Here is a 10,580-nt window from a genome sequence, read left to right as displayed (position 1 = left end):
ATGCCCCCTGCTCAGGGTTTTCTTTTTCTTTTTTTTTTTTTTAAGATTTTATTTATTTATTTGACAGAGAGAAATCACAAGCAGATGGAGAGGCAGGCAGAGAGAGAGAGAGAGAGAGAGAGAGAGAAGCAGGCTCCCTGCTGAGCAGAGAGCCCGATGCGGGACTCGATCCCAGGACCCTGAGATCATGACCCGAGCCGAAGGCAGTGGCTTAACCCACTGAGCCACCCAGGCGCCCTGCTCAGGGTTTTCAACTCCTGAAAGCTGCTGGGCCCTCCCAGGACAGCCGGTCTTTCAAGCCACCCGCCCCTGGGCCTCTGCTTCTAGGCTGCCCTCACCCAGCCCAGCGGCCACTGTGGCCCTGGCTGGTGGGAGGAGGGACAGCCCTCTGCGGAGCAGCCATGGGTCAGACACCACCTCCCAGCTGGTCGGACGGCCATGGTCAGAAACGGAAAAGGACACGGGTTGGTGAGGGTGTGGAGAGCCTGGTCCTGCGCTGCTGGTGGGAATGTGGAAGGGGGCAGCCGTGGGAGGACACCGTCTGGGGGTTCCCTGGGAGCTGAAACACAATTATCATATGATCTAGTGACGCCACTTCTGGGGAGAGTCTCAAAAGGATTGAAAAGAGGTGTCCTCACACAAGCTCGTCTGTGACCGTCCACGGCAACATGGGACCAGCGTCTAAAGGAGGGAAACCCCAATATCCTTCACAAAATGAATGGATAAACAGAACGTGGTCTCTGCGTGTGATGCTATAGTCCTCAGACGCAAGACAGAATGAAGCAGGGACAGGCTCCACAATGGGCGAACCTTGAAAGCATCCCACTGAGTGAAAGAAGCCGGATTCCAAAGGCCACATACTGCATGATTCCGCTTGCAGGAGATGTCTGGAGTAGGTAAATCCCCAGAGCCAGAGAGCAGACTGCTGGTTGCCAGAGGACGGGGAGGAATGGGGAATAAGCGCTAGTGGGGACGAGGTTCTTTTTCGGTGATGAAAATGTTCTAAACTTGATTGTGGTGGTGATTGCGCAACATCAAGTGTACTAAACAATTCTACGCTCCAAAGCAGTTGGTTTTATGTCATGAGAATTTTACCTGGAAAATAGCCCTAGAGCATCCATGAGTCTGACCCACAGGGGTCACCATGCTGGACTCTAGGGGCTTGGAGACGTGGGCCTGGATTGGAACGGCGGGGGCAGCTCCTACTCTGGAGATTCTCCTGGGACACAGCATGTGCGTACCCCCATTTGCCCATTAGACAGATGTCTGGGGACCCACACGTTGGGGGATCTAGCAGCAGGACTGAGTGCCTGATTTCCTAGCTTGTGGCTGGGTCTCTGATCTTAGGTTTCTTATCTATAAAGTGGGGACAGGAATAGTACCTTCCTCCCAGGGGGGTGGGAACATGAAAATCCGCAGGACCTGCAGAGCCCAGTGAGCTTGTGAAATAAGATTCTTATTATTTTGGCCTGAATGTGGGCCATCCCTCAGCGACCCAGGTAGGCTGAGGTCCTGGGCACAAAGGAATGTCTGGAGGGTGGACACTTTAGTTTGGGGACGAGGAGCAGGAGCAATGATCCACATCCCTCGATGCGGTGGCCCGGAGGCTGGGGACACCATGGATCCTGGGCGTGGGGCTGGCCCTGCTCTGCCCGCCCCCTCCTCCCACTGGCACATTACTCCTGCCCCTTGGCTTCCTGCCCCCGGCCAGGTGGGCAGTGAGTACTCCCGGCTGAACTTCCATCTGGCCTACGCCCAGCAGCAAGGGAGCTGGGGAAACGGAAATGGACCGTGGTTTGGGGTGTGGGGGCTTGTCCTTGGGGAGGAGGACATGGGGGAGGGAGCCAGCGACCTTGGACGGGCACACAGTTAAGGAATGGGAGTTGCGATCCACGATCCACGAGTGGACATGTGCATAGTTCTGGTGGTGAGCGGGAAAGGCAGAGACGAAACGTTTCAGCGAGGGCTCAAGATGCGGCAGGTTCAGGGCCCAGGCTGGCTGAAGGTGCTGTGGGGGAGGAAGGATGGCACGGCGGAGGGCTGCGAGCTTTGCAGGGGGCCCCCTGAAACCCTGCGTGAGGCCCCCTCAGACCCACAATCTGGCCAGAGGGCTGGGCCCGCGGGACCTCAGGCCATCTAGCAGCTACAGAGCCAGGGCCCTTGCCCAGATGTGGGACTGCCCTACATCACATAGCTGGCTTCTTCCTGGGGCCCCCAGAGGGCCCTGAGACGGGGTTCGGTTGCAGGAGGGCTGCTCTGAGCTCCAGCTGTGGCTGGCCATCTGGGGTCCAGCCACCACCTGCCCGCCTTGGCTGCCTTGCCTTGCCTGGCCACCTGGGTGGCTCTGCTTCCAGCTGCTGACCTCCAAGACCCCAGAGGGCAGGGAAGTGGGGCAGACAATCCGGTACCCCCCAGCCTCTTGCTCTGAGAGGTGGCTCTGCTCTGCAGCCAGCCAAGAAGAACCCACCTCCAGCTGGGAGCCAGGAAGGGACCTCAAGGCCAGAGCCTGCAATCACGGAATTTGAACCCCCTTTTGGTTTCCCCACAGCCCCCACCCCCACTCATTAGCCAGAAATCCCTCTTGGCCTCATATCCTGGGACCTTGATCAGCGAAAGCCCTTGCTTGGTGCAGGTGTGTGTGGGGGGATATCTAGGCTCCTTATGGACACTTCTAGGTCTGATGCTGGGACGTCTTCTCCTGGGCATCAGGTGGCCATTTGCAGCCCAGCCTGAGCAGCCTTGGGGTCTCCTGGCAGAAGGGACCATTTATACTCCTTACCCAGGACTGAGAGTGCCCGGGACTTAGAGCCTTGGGCTGCAGGAAGAGGCTGGGTCCTGCTGGGATCTTCCCTCCCCACCCCCAACCAGGGAACAGCAGATCTGAGTAGGGTTTTCGGCCCCGAGGTCAACCGCGTGGGTCCCTCCGGTCACCTGGCAGGACCTGCCTGCCTCTCCGCGCGCCATCCGGTCCTGCCCTCCCCATGAAGCCTCAGCTGGTGACAGGTGGTCCTGGCTGAAGGCTGGGCATCAGTGGCCACCTGGGAACAGCCACATTCCAAAGCTGGGGGTGGGGAGAGGAGGTGCTTCCAGAAACTCTGACGAGGCGGGGCTTTCTGGGGCATCGCAGGAGCATCCCCAGGGTGCCAGGCTGTGCGCCTGCTGGGGGGGTACAGGTGAGCAAGGGCCTCAGGGAGGTCCGGCTGCCCCAGGCCTCGCCCTGTGCAAGGGAGCCGGAGCCGGACACAGCCCCTCCTTAGCTGTCCCAGCTGCGGGCTCCCTCGCACCCTAATGAGCTCGGGGCCAGCTGGTCCCCATCCCGGGGGGACCCAGGCCTGCACCGGCAGCTGCGGGCCAGGGAGGCCAGCCACGTGACCTCCGGCCAGCCTCCCTCCCACCCTGTGATCTGCACGTGGCCTCTGGGGAGCGAGAAACAAACCCTCAGATCTGCTTGCTGGGAACCTCTCGGAGCCAGCCAGCCAGCGACATCAAAGGGGGCAGCGGGGCGGGGGCGGCAGACACTGCTCTTAAAGGGCCACACCACCGTTTAATTCAAAGCAGAGCCTGGGAACAGCTGTCCAGCGGCTGCAGGGAGGGAGGTCGTAGGCCGGAAGGAGCAGGGGAGGCGGCGGTCCCTGTCCTCCCCAGACCCCGCTGCGCTTGCTTGCTCCGTAGGGCTGGCTGAAGGCTGGCATGGGAGGGTGCTGGGAGACCCCCTCAGCAGCCCCCTTGGCTGCCACCCCCCATCTCAGAGAAGGGTGCAGTTGGTGGGGGGGGGTATTGCTGGTTATTTGCAGCTTCCTGGGCCACAGCGGAGAAACACCACTTGTTTCATGAGCTCAGTGCTGTGATCTGATCGAGCCCGTGTATGCGTGTGTGAGCGAAGGCTCTTCTCTGCCTGGGGGCCGCCAACCCCAGCTCCCGGCCCTGGATCCTGTGCCTGGGCTGTCCCCTAGGGCAGGAGGGGACCCCCAGGGCATGATGTCAGGAGGAGGGAAAACAAGCCAGTGCACCAGCACCAGCCCACAGGGTGGCGTGTGCACCGAGGGAGGGTGCCTGGGTTTCATTCTTTGGCAATGAGCAGTCACTGTCTAATGATAATACAGGTAACTTCCAGAAAGTTCTATGTTGGGAAGTTGATTTGGCTGGTTAGGTTAAAAGTGCCATGTTATTATAATCCTATTGTATATGCGTGTGAATGCACATATATATGTACGTATATTTGAAACACATTTTGTATGGTATGGGGGGCCATGCTTCCCCTGGCCACTTCCTCCTTGACCTTTGATTCCCAGGCCAGCCAGGAGATTTTTACTTATAACATACCACCTGAGGTCCTAAGAGAACCATAGTTCAGGACAGCATGTTTTTGGAAAACACAACCTTAGCCCCATTTACGATGCCCGGGAAGATAACCTCTGCTGACCTCCTCCTTCCTTGGCATTTGGGTTGGGCAGGGCCGGCCGGAGGAGATTCTGTGCAGCCTGGAACAGGGACCCCACCCTGGTCTCCTGGCCCGGCTCAGGGTCGTGGGGGCCGGCCATGGGGCCCTCACTGCCTATGATGTTCTCTCTGGCTCGGCAGCATCGAGCCGCTGTCTCCTGAGTGCTGCTGCTTCTTGGACTGGTGGAGACCCAAGAGCGAGGCAGCCAGGACTTCATGCCCCGGCCACAGCCCAGGCTGCCCACAGGCCGCAACATCCCATGTAGCATCCAGCTGGGACACTGGGCACTCTGGCTGCAGGGCAGGGAGGCAAAGGTCCCGGAGCAGGTCACATGGACCGCGTGAGGAGAACAGAGGAGGGTAACTCCTGCGCCATCCACTGGGTGAGGGGGAAGGAGAGAGAGAAGTCACGACCATGTCCCTGGTTCTGACTCATGCAGCTGCTTGTTTTTGCAAAAAGAAACACGGGAAGGCTACCCTGGAACCGAGAGAAGACGGTTTTCTGTGGGGCGAGCAGGAATGGACCGAGACGCAGCGATCCTTTCCGGCTCTCCTGCTTCATGCTTGCAACATGTGAATCAAATATATATGGGTGTGACCAAACATGACGGCCAATCAAAAGGGATGAAAGAAAGACCGAGATTCAGAAATAAAGGAACCTATGTATCAGATGAATACAACTACACAGAAAAATAAAATTAATTCAAATAAAACTTGTATACCTGTATTCTTTGTTTGTTTAAAGACTTTATTTGTCAGAAAGAAAGCAAGAGACACAGAGAAGGCACAAGCAGGGGGAGCATCAGGCAGAGGCAGAGGGAGAAGCAGGCTCCCCGCTGAGCAGGGAGCCCGACGTGGGACTCGATCCTGGGGTCCTGGGATCATGAGCTGAGCCAAAGGCAGATGCTTAACGACTGAGCCACCCAGATGCCCCTATATTTCTTTTCTTTCTTTCTTTCTTTCTTTCTTTTTTTTTTTTTTAAGATTTATTTATTTGAGAGAGAGAGAGAGGGAGAGACTGTAAGTGGGAGACGGCAGAGGGAGAAAGTCTTCGAGCAGACCCCACAGAGGGCAGAGCCTCACGTGGGGCTTCGTCCCATGACCCAGAGATCATGACCTGAGCTGAAATCAAGAATCAGATACTTAAGCAGCTGAGCCACCTAAGCACCCCACAATCATCTCGATTTCTTCAGTGGTTTATATTCTGGGGACAAACACAGCTACAAAGAGATCGTGAAATTTCCTTAGTAAGTCTGTAGTTAATAGATCACTGTAGTAATTCCAAAGCTATTTGGAGGGATTTTGGAACAGAGAATGTGAGGAAATATACTGATATGACTGAAAACGAGTGTTCTCACTATGGAGAAAGGGATATTTGCTAGAATCATATAGATTTGCCTTTTTTTTTTTTCTGGTAGAACAAAAATGGTGGACTATTGGCAATTTCATATGCTTCAACCACATGAGGGGAGGGAAGGAAGCCTGAGGTATGATTTGGAAGGCGAGACATTCGATGCCCTCAGGATCCCAGCTCAGTCTCTGGTGGGGTCGCGGAGCGCAGAGGCGTCCCCACAGCACTGAGCACACCCCACTCTAGGCTTTGATTTCTACATCCCATTCCTCCTGTGGGAGGCTGGGGCTTCCTTGTGAAATGGCACATTCAAGGTTGGACAGGGAGCATCCTGGCTGAGCCTGCCACGTCGTCGCGACAGACATGAAGAAGTGCTCAGAGAGGGCTGGAAACACGTCGAGAGGCTGCAGGAAAGAAGTCGACCACAGAAGTGCCCTGGGCTTGCTCAGAGGACGGCGTTGATGCTGGAGTCCCACGGTGTGTAGTAGTTCATGGTTGTGGGAGAGGATGGCTCCGTTCTTAGGAAACACAAAAGTCCTGAGTGAGGAAGGTGCCGAGTGTCTCCAATTTACTCTCAAATGGTTCAGAGAAAAAGTCTGTGAGTATAATCACGGAGACGAGGAGAAGCGGACCAAGCAAGGGGGAAGGAAGTATGCTGCAACTGGCGAGTCCAAGAGACTCCCAGGAGCTCCTTGTACTGCTCTTGCAACTTTCTTCTAAGTTTCAAATGATATAAAAATAAAAATCCCCCCTCCGAAGAGAAGGGAGCATAGCAGCCAGCTTGAAGAGGGTCTCGCTGCTCAAATTTAGATCCATTTGAGCATCAAAAAGAATCTATGAATTCATCTTAACATTTAAGAATTTTTTCTTAAAAGAGGGAAAGCATTTCTCAACCCAAACAATGCCTACTACATGTAAAGGAAGTGATAAAATTAGGAAGTCAGGACTTTGTGATCATAAATGTAATGTAGGAGCCAGACACCAGCCATCAAGGGAGGCTAAAGCCACCGGGGGAATGACTCTTGGAAGCGCACAGTCACAGTTTCCGGGAGTCGCCCCACACATGGCTTATTGACTCTGTGAAGAACCTCGACCGTGGGGCACTGTGGCACACCCCACCTTGACCGTGTGTCCAGAATCTGCTCCCCACTAACAGGACAAGCCGGTGTCCCGACGGGCTCTCCCCTGTCCTGCCTCACTGCTCGGAATGCTTAGCCCTGGAAGGAGGATCTAGTTGGCAGCAAATGGGGCTGCCGTCTCCCAGAATGCGAGTGTCATGGAAAAGTGAAACAAGATGAACAGAAGATGGAGGGTCTGTTGTGGATTAAAAGAGCAAAACAGATGTGACGACCAAAGGCAATGCCACAGCCAGCGATGAAGGGCCGTTCTGGGGCAAGGTCAAGTCCAAAGGCAAGTGTGTATCAGGTGATACCGTCGCACCCATGACCGTGTAGGTCATGTAGTCCACCTTGGGACCGGCTACAGGCAGTGGAGAAGGTCCTGGTTCTCAGGAGGCGCTGCTGGGTTACTCGGGTCATTCCGCTGGCTGACCTTCAGACAAATATGTGTGCAGATATCCGTGCGGAGCATAGGCAAATTGACGAGTCTTTAGCAGTGCTCATCTACGAGAAGGTGTACAGAAGTGCTAGAAAGTGGTGGTTTACTGTATCAAAGGTTTGGCTTTCTGTAAGTGTTACTTTTGTATGTTTGCCTGGTTGTTTTTAGACTGTGTTGTCAGAGAGAGAGCGCACAAGCAGCGGGAGCAGCATGCGGAGGGAGAAGCAGGCTCCCCGCTAGATGCCATGTTTTAACTGAAAACTGTACTGAGATGCTGACAGAATCACGTGGAATCATAAGGAAGAACACGGAGCCTACCCCTTGCTCACTTTGCCGGCTCTTCTGCGATCGTAACATTTGACAGAACTAAGGACAGTGTCACCACCTGGACAGTGAGGGGGACATGGCGCAGCCCCTTCGTGTTCCCTGAGGGTCCCAGGCATCACCCTCCCACAGCCACACTGGCCTCACTCCCTCCCCCAAACCATCACCCCGAACACCTGACAACCCTTCTAGCATTTCTTTTTTTTTTTTTTTTTTTTTTTTTTAAAGATTTTATTTATTATTTATTTGACAGAGAGAGAAATCACAAGTAGGCGGAGAGTCAGGCAGAGTGAGAGAGAGAAGCAGGCTCCCCGCTGAGCAAAGAGCCCGATGCGGGGCTCGATCCCAGGACACTGAGATCATGACCCGAGCCGAAGGCAGCGGCCCAATCCACTGAGCCACCCAGGCGCCCCCCTTCTAGCATTTCTAAAATGCTGCCATTTTGGGGCGCCTGGGTGGCTCAGTGGGTTAAAGCCTCTGCCTTCAGCTCATGTCATGGTCCCAGGGGCCTGGGATCGAGCCCCTCGTCGGGCTTTCTGCTCCGCAAGGGAGTCTGCTTCCTCCTCTCTCTCTCTCTCTCTCTGCCTACTTGTGATCTCTGTCTGTCAAATAAATAAAAATAAAATCTTTAAAAAAAAAAAATGCTGCCATTTCCATCAGGCTATACAGATGTGCCCTTAGATATGCCTGTAGCCCTTGAGGAATGGCTTTTTATGCCTCTGTCCCCTTCCCCGGGAAGCCACCCAGGGTGCTGCGCCTGTAGCTTGTTTTGGATAGCTGAGCCATGTTCTGTGGGGTGACCATGCCACAGGGTGTCCAAGCGCACACCTGTTGAAGGACATCGGGTCATTCCAGGTGTGGGCTGTCACAAACGAAGCCACTGGGACCAGGAACGGCACAGCCCTGCCCTTCTCCAAAATAGCAGCTTGGGCAAGAAGAACACAAGCTGCGCAGAGATGCCAAACGAAACACTTGGGGAAGGACCCCTCTTCGTGGCCTGGCCAACCTCCCAAAGATGACCTTTGACCCCATGGTCTCTTCTTCTGGGACAGTGTCCTGCGATCCGGGTAGCTCAAGGCCGCATCTGGAACGCGCAGGAAGAGACGGAGCGCAAAACGATCTTGCTGAGTCGCACAGAGGAGCCGAGGCAGGCCTCTCGGAGGAGCAAATGCTCCCAGTGTGTGTTTGGCCCCTAGCGCGTGGTCACCAGAGGTGGGTGAGGGGCCTTCCCACGGTGGCGGAGAGCTGGCACGTCCAGGACCTGAATGTTTGGCTGTGGCGCGAAATCAATCCCCGGCCAAAGGAGGCCACCTCCAGGTGTTTCTTGCCTTCGGAGGCTTGTCAGGCTGTGCGGTCAGTGCCCCAGGGCTCCAAGCCAGGACACAGTGGCCTGAGTCCTCCGGTGCCCCACTGTGTCCGGGTCCAGCCATAACAGGCCGCTAAGGGGAGGGGGCTCTGGCCTGACTCTCCCATCTCCCACTGCCAGGGCCCCAGCGTGGATCCCACAGAGTTTGGGGCACCCTGCCTCTGCCAGATGAGGGTCAGCAGCGGGAGGGGAAGGCCCAGTTGGGGGGCCACGTGCTCGTAGTACTAGCAACGGTCAAACACTCGCCCCCTGCCAGGCTCTGCCCGAGGACTGCGGACCGGCGCGGGGAAGGGCCACGCAGATGGAAAGAGCAGTAAACAAGTGAACGGCCTGTCCTGTGGGGCAGAGGCTCCGGCGGAACCCCGGCCTGGCGGCATGCCAAAGAGGCTGGGCTGGGGACGACTTGGGGTGTAGGGCCCTGTCTCTCACAGAACGCCTGCAGGGGCCTGGTAGCCAGAAGGGTGGGGTGGGAGAGCTTGACCCCACAGCGACCACAAAGGCCCCAAGAGGGTGTGCTCTAAGCCCCGGTGTGTCCGGCCCCACACAGACTGTGAGACCCATGAGAGCAGGCAGAAGTGGACAAGGAGATAGCAAGGAAGGGGCAGGGCAGCCGCCCTTGTCTCTGGGCCAGTGAAGACCTGGCTGTGGCTGGTATTGGGGCTTGACCAGATGCCTCCCAGGTGCCTCCCGCGGGACATCTCCAGTGTCCTCTGAGGCTCTGAGGCCTCAGGGGAGGGGCTCACTGATGGTGAGAGGGCTCCCTGGGACACTCAGGTCCCACTGAGCATTGCACTGCTGCCTGGATCCTGGACTCTGAGGCCAGACTATGAGGAGGGTCCCTGGAGCTTCCTCAGTTTCCCTCCATATGCATGCAGAGGTCTGTGTTGGGCTGCATGTGGGTGCCCAAGAGGTGGGTGGGTCCCCTCCACGAAGGTGGGACAGCACCCACACAGGAGGGGTGGAAGGATTCCACGCGCCCGTTCTCCCCACCTTCCACAGACTCCCCCTGCGGCGGGCTGGGACGGGGGACACGTCCTGGCTCAGGGTACGGCTGGTGCTGACTGCGAGCCCGGCATGGAGCCTGTAGAGCGCTGGTCTCGGACTTTCACCCAAAGCACTCTCTCTGGTCTGGAGCCTCTGGCCGGCCTTTACCCCGAGCCGGTCCTTGACCTTCACGCCACCCCCCCAGGGCTGCAGGCGGAGTGACCGCGGGGGACTTGGGGACAGTGGGCAGGAAGGAGGGGCAGGTCAGCGGGCGCTGGAGCCGGGGCCGAAGGGCGAGAGAGGCGCAGGCCGGCGAGGCGTGGTGGCCCGGCGGGGACCCGGAGCCCAGGCCACGCGAGCTCGCGGCCCAACACCACGAGGCGCCCGTTGGGGTGTTGGCGCCGGACCACGCAGGCGAGGAGCTCTCCGCAGCTCGGCGAACGCGCCCCGGCGCGGGCCCGATTCGGGGGCGGGGCCCGGACCTCGGGGGCGGGGCCCGGACGCCGCGGCGGGCCCGGAAGCGCGCGCGAGCTCCTCCCCCTCAGGCCCCGCCCCGCC

This window comes from Mustela putorius, unplaced genomic scaffold (assembly GCF_011764305.1).
Source record: "Mustela putorius furo isolate JIRA1106 unplaced genomic scaffold, ASM1176430v1.1 tig00000873_pilon_pilon_pilon, whole genome shotgun sequence".
NCBI lineage: Eukaryota > Metazoa > Chordata > Mammalia > Carnivora > Mustelidae > Mustela > Mustela putorius.
This window is presented reverse-complemented; position numbering follows the sequence as displayed.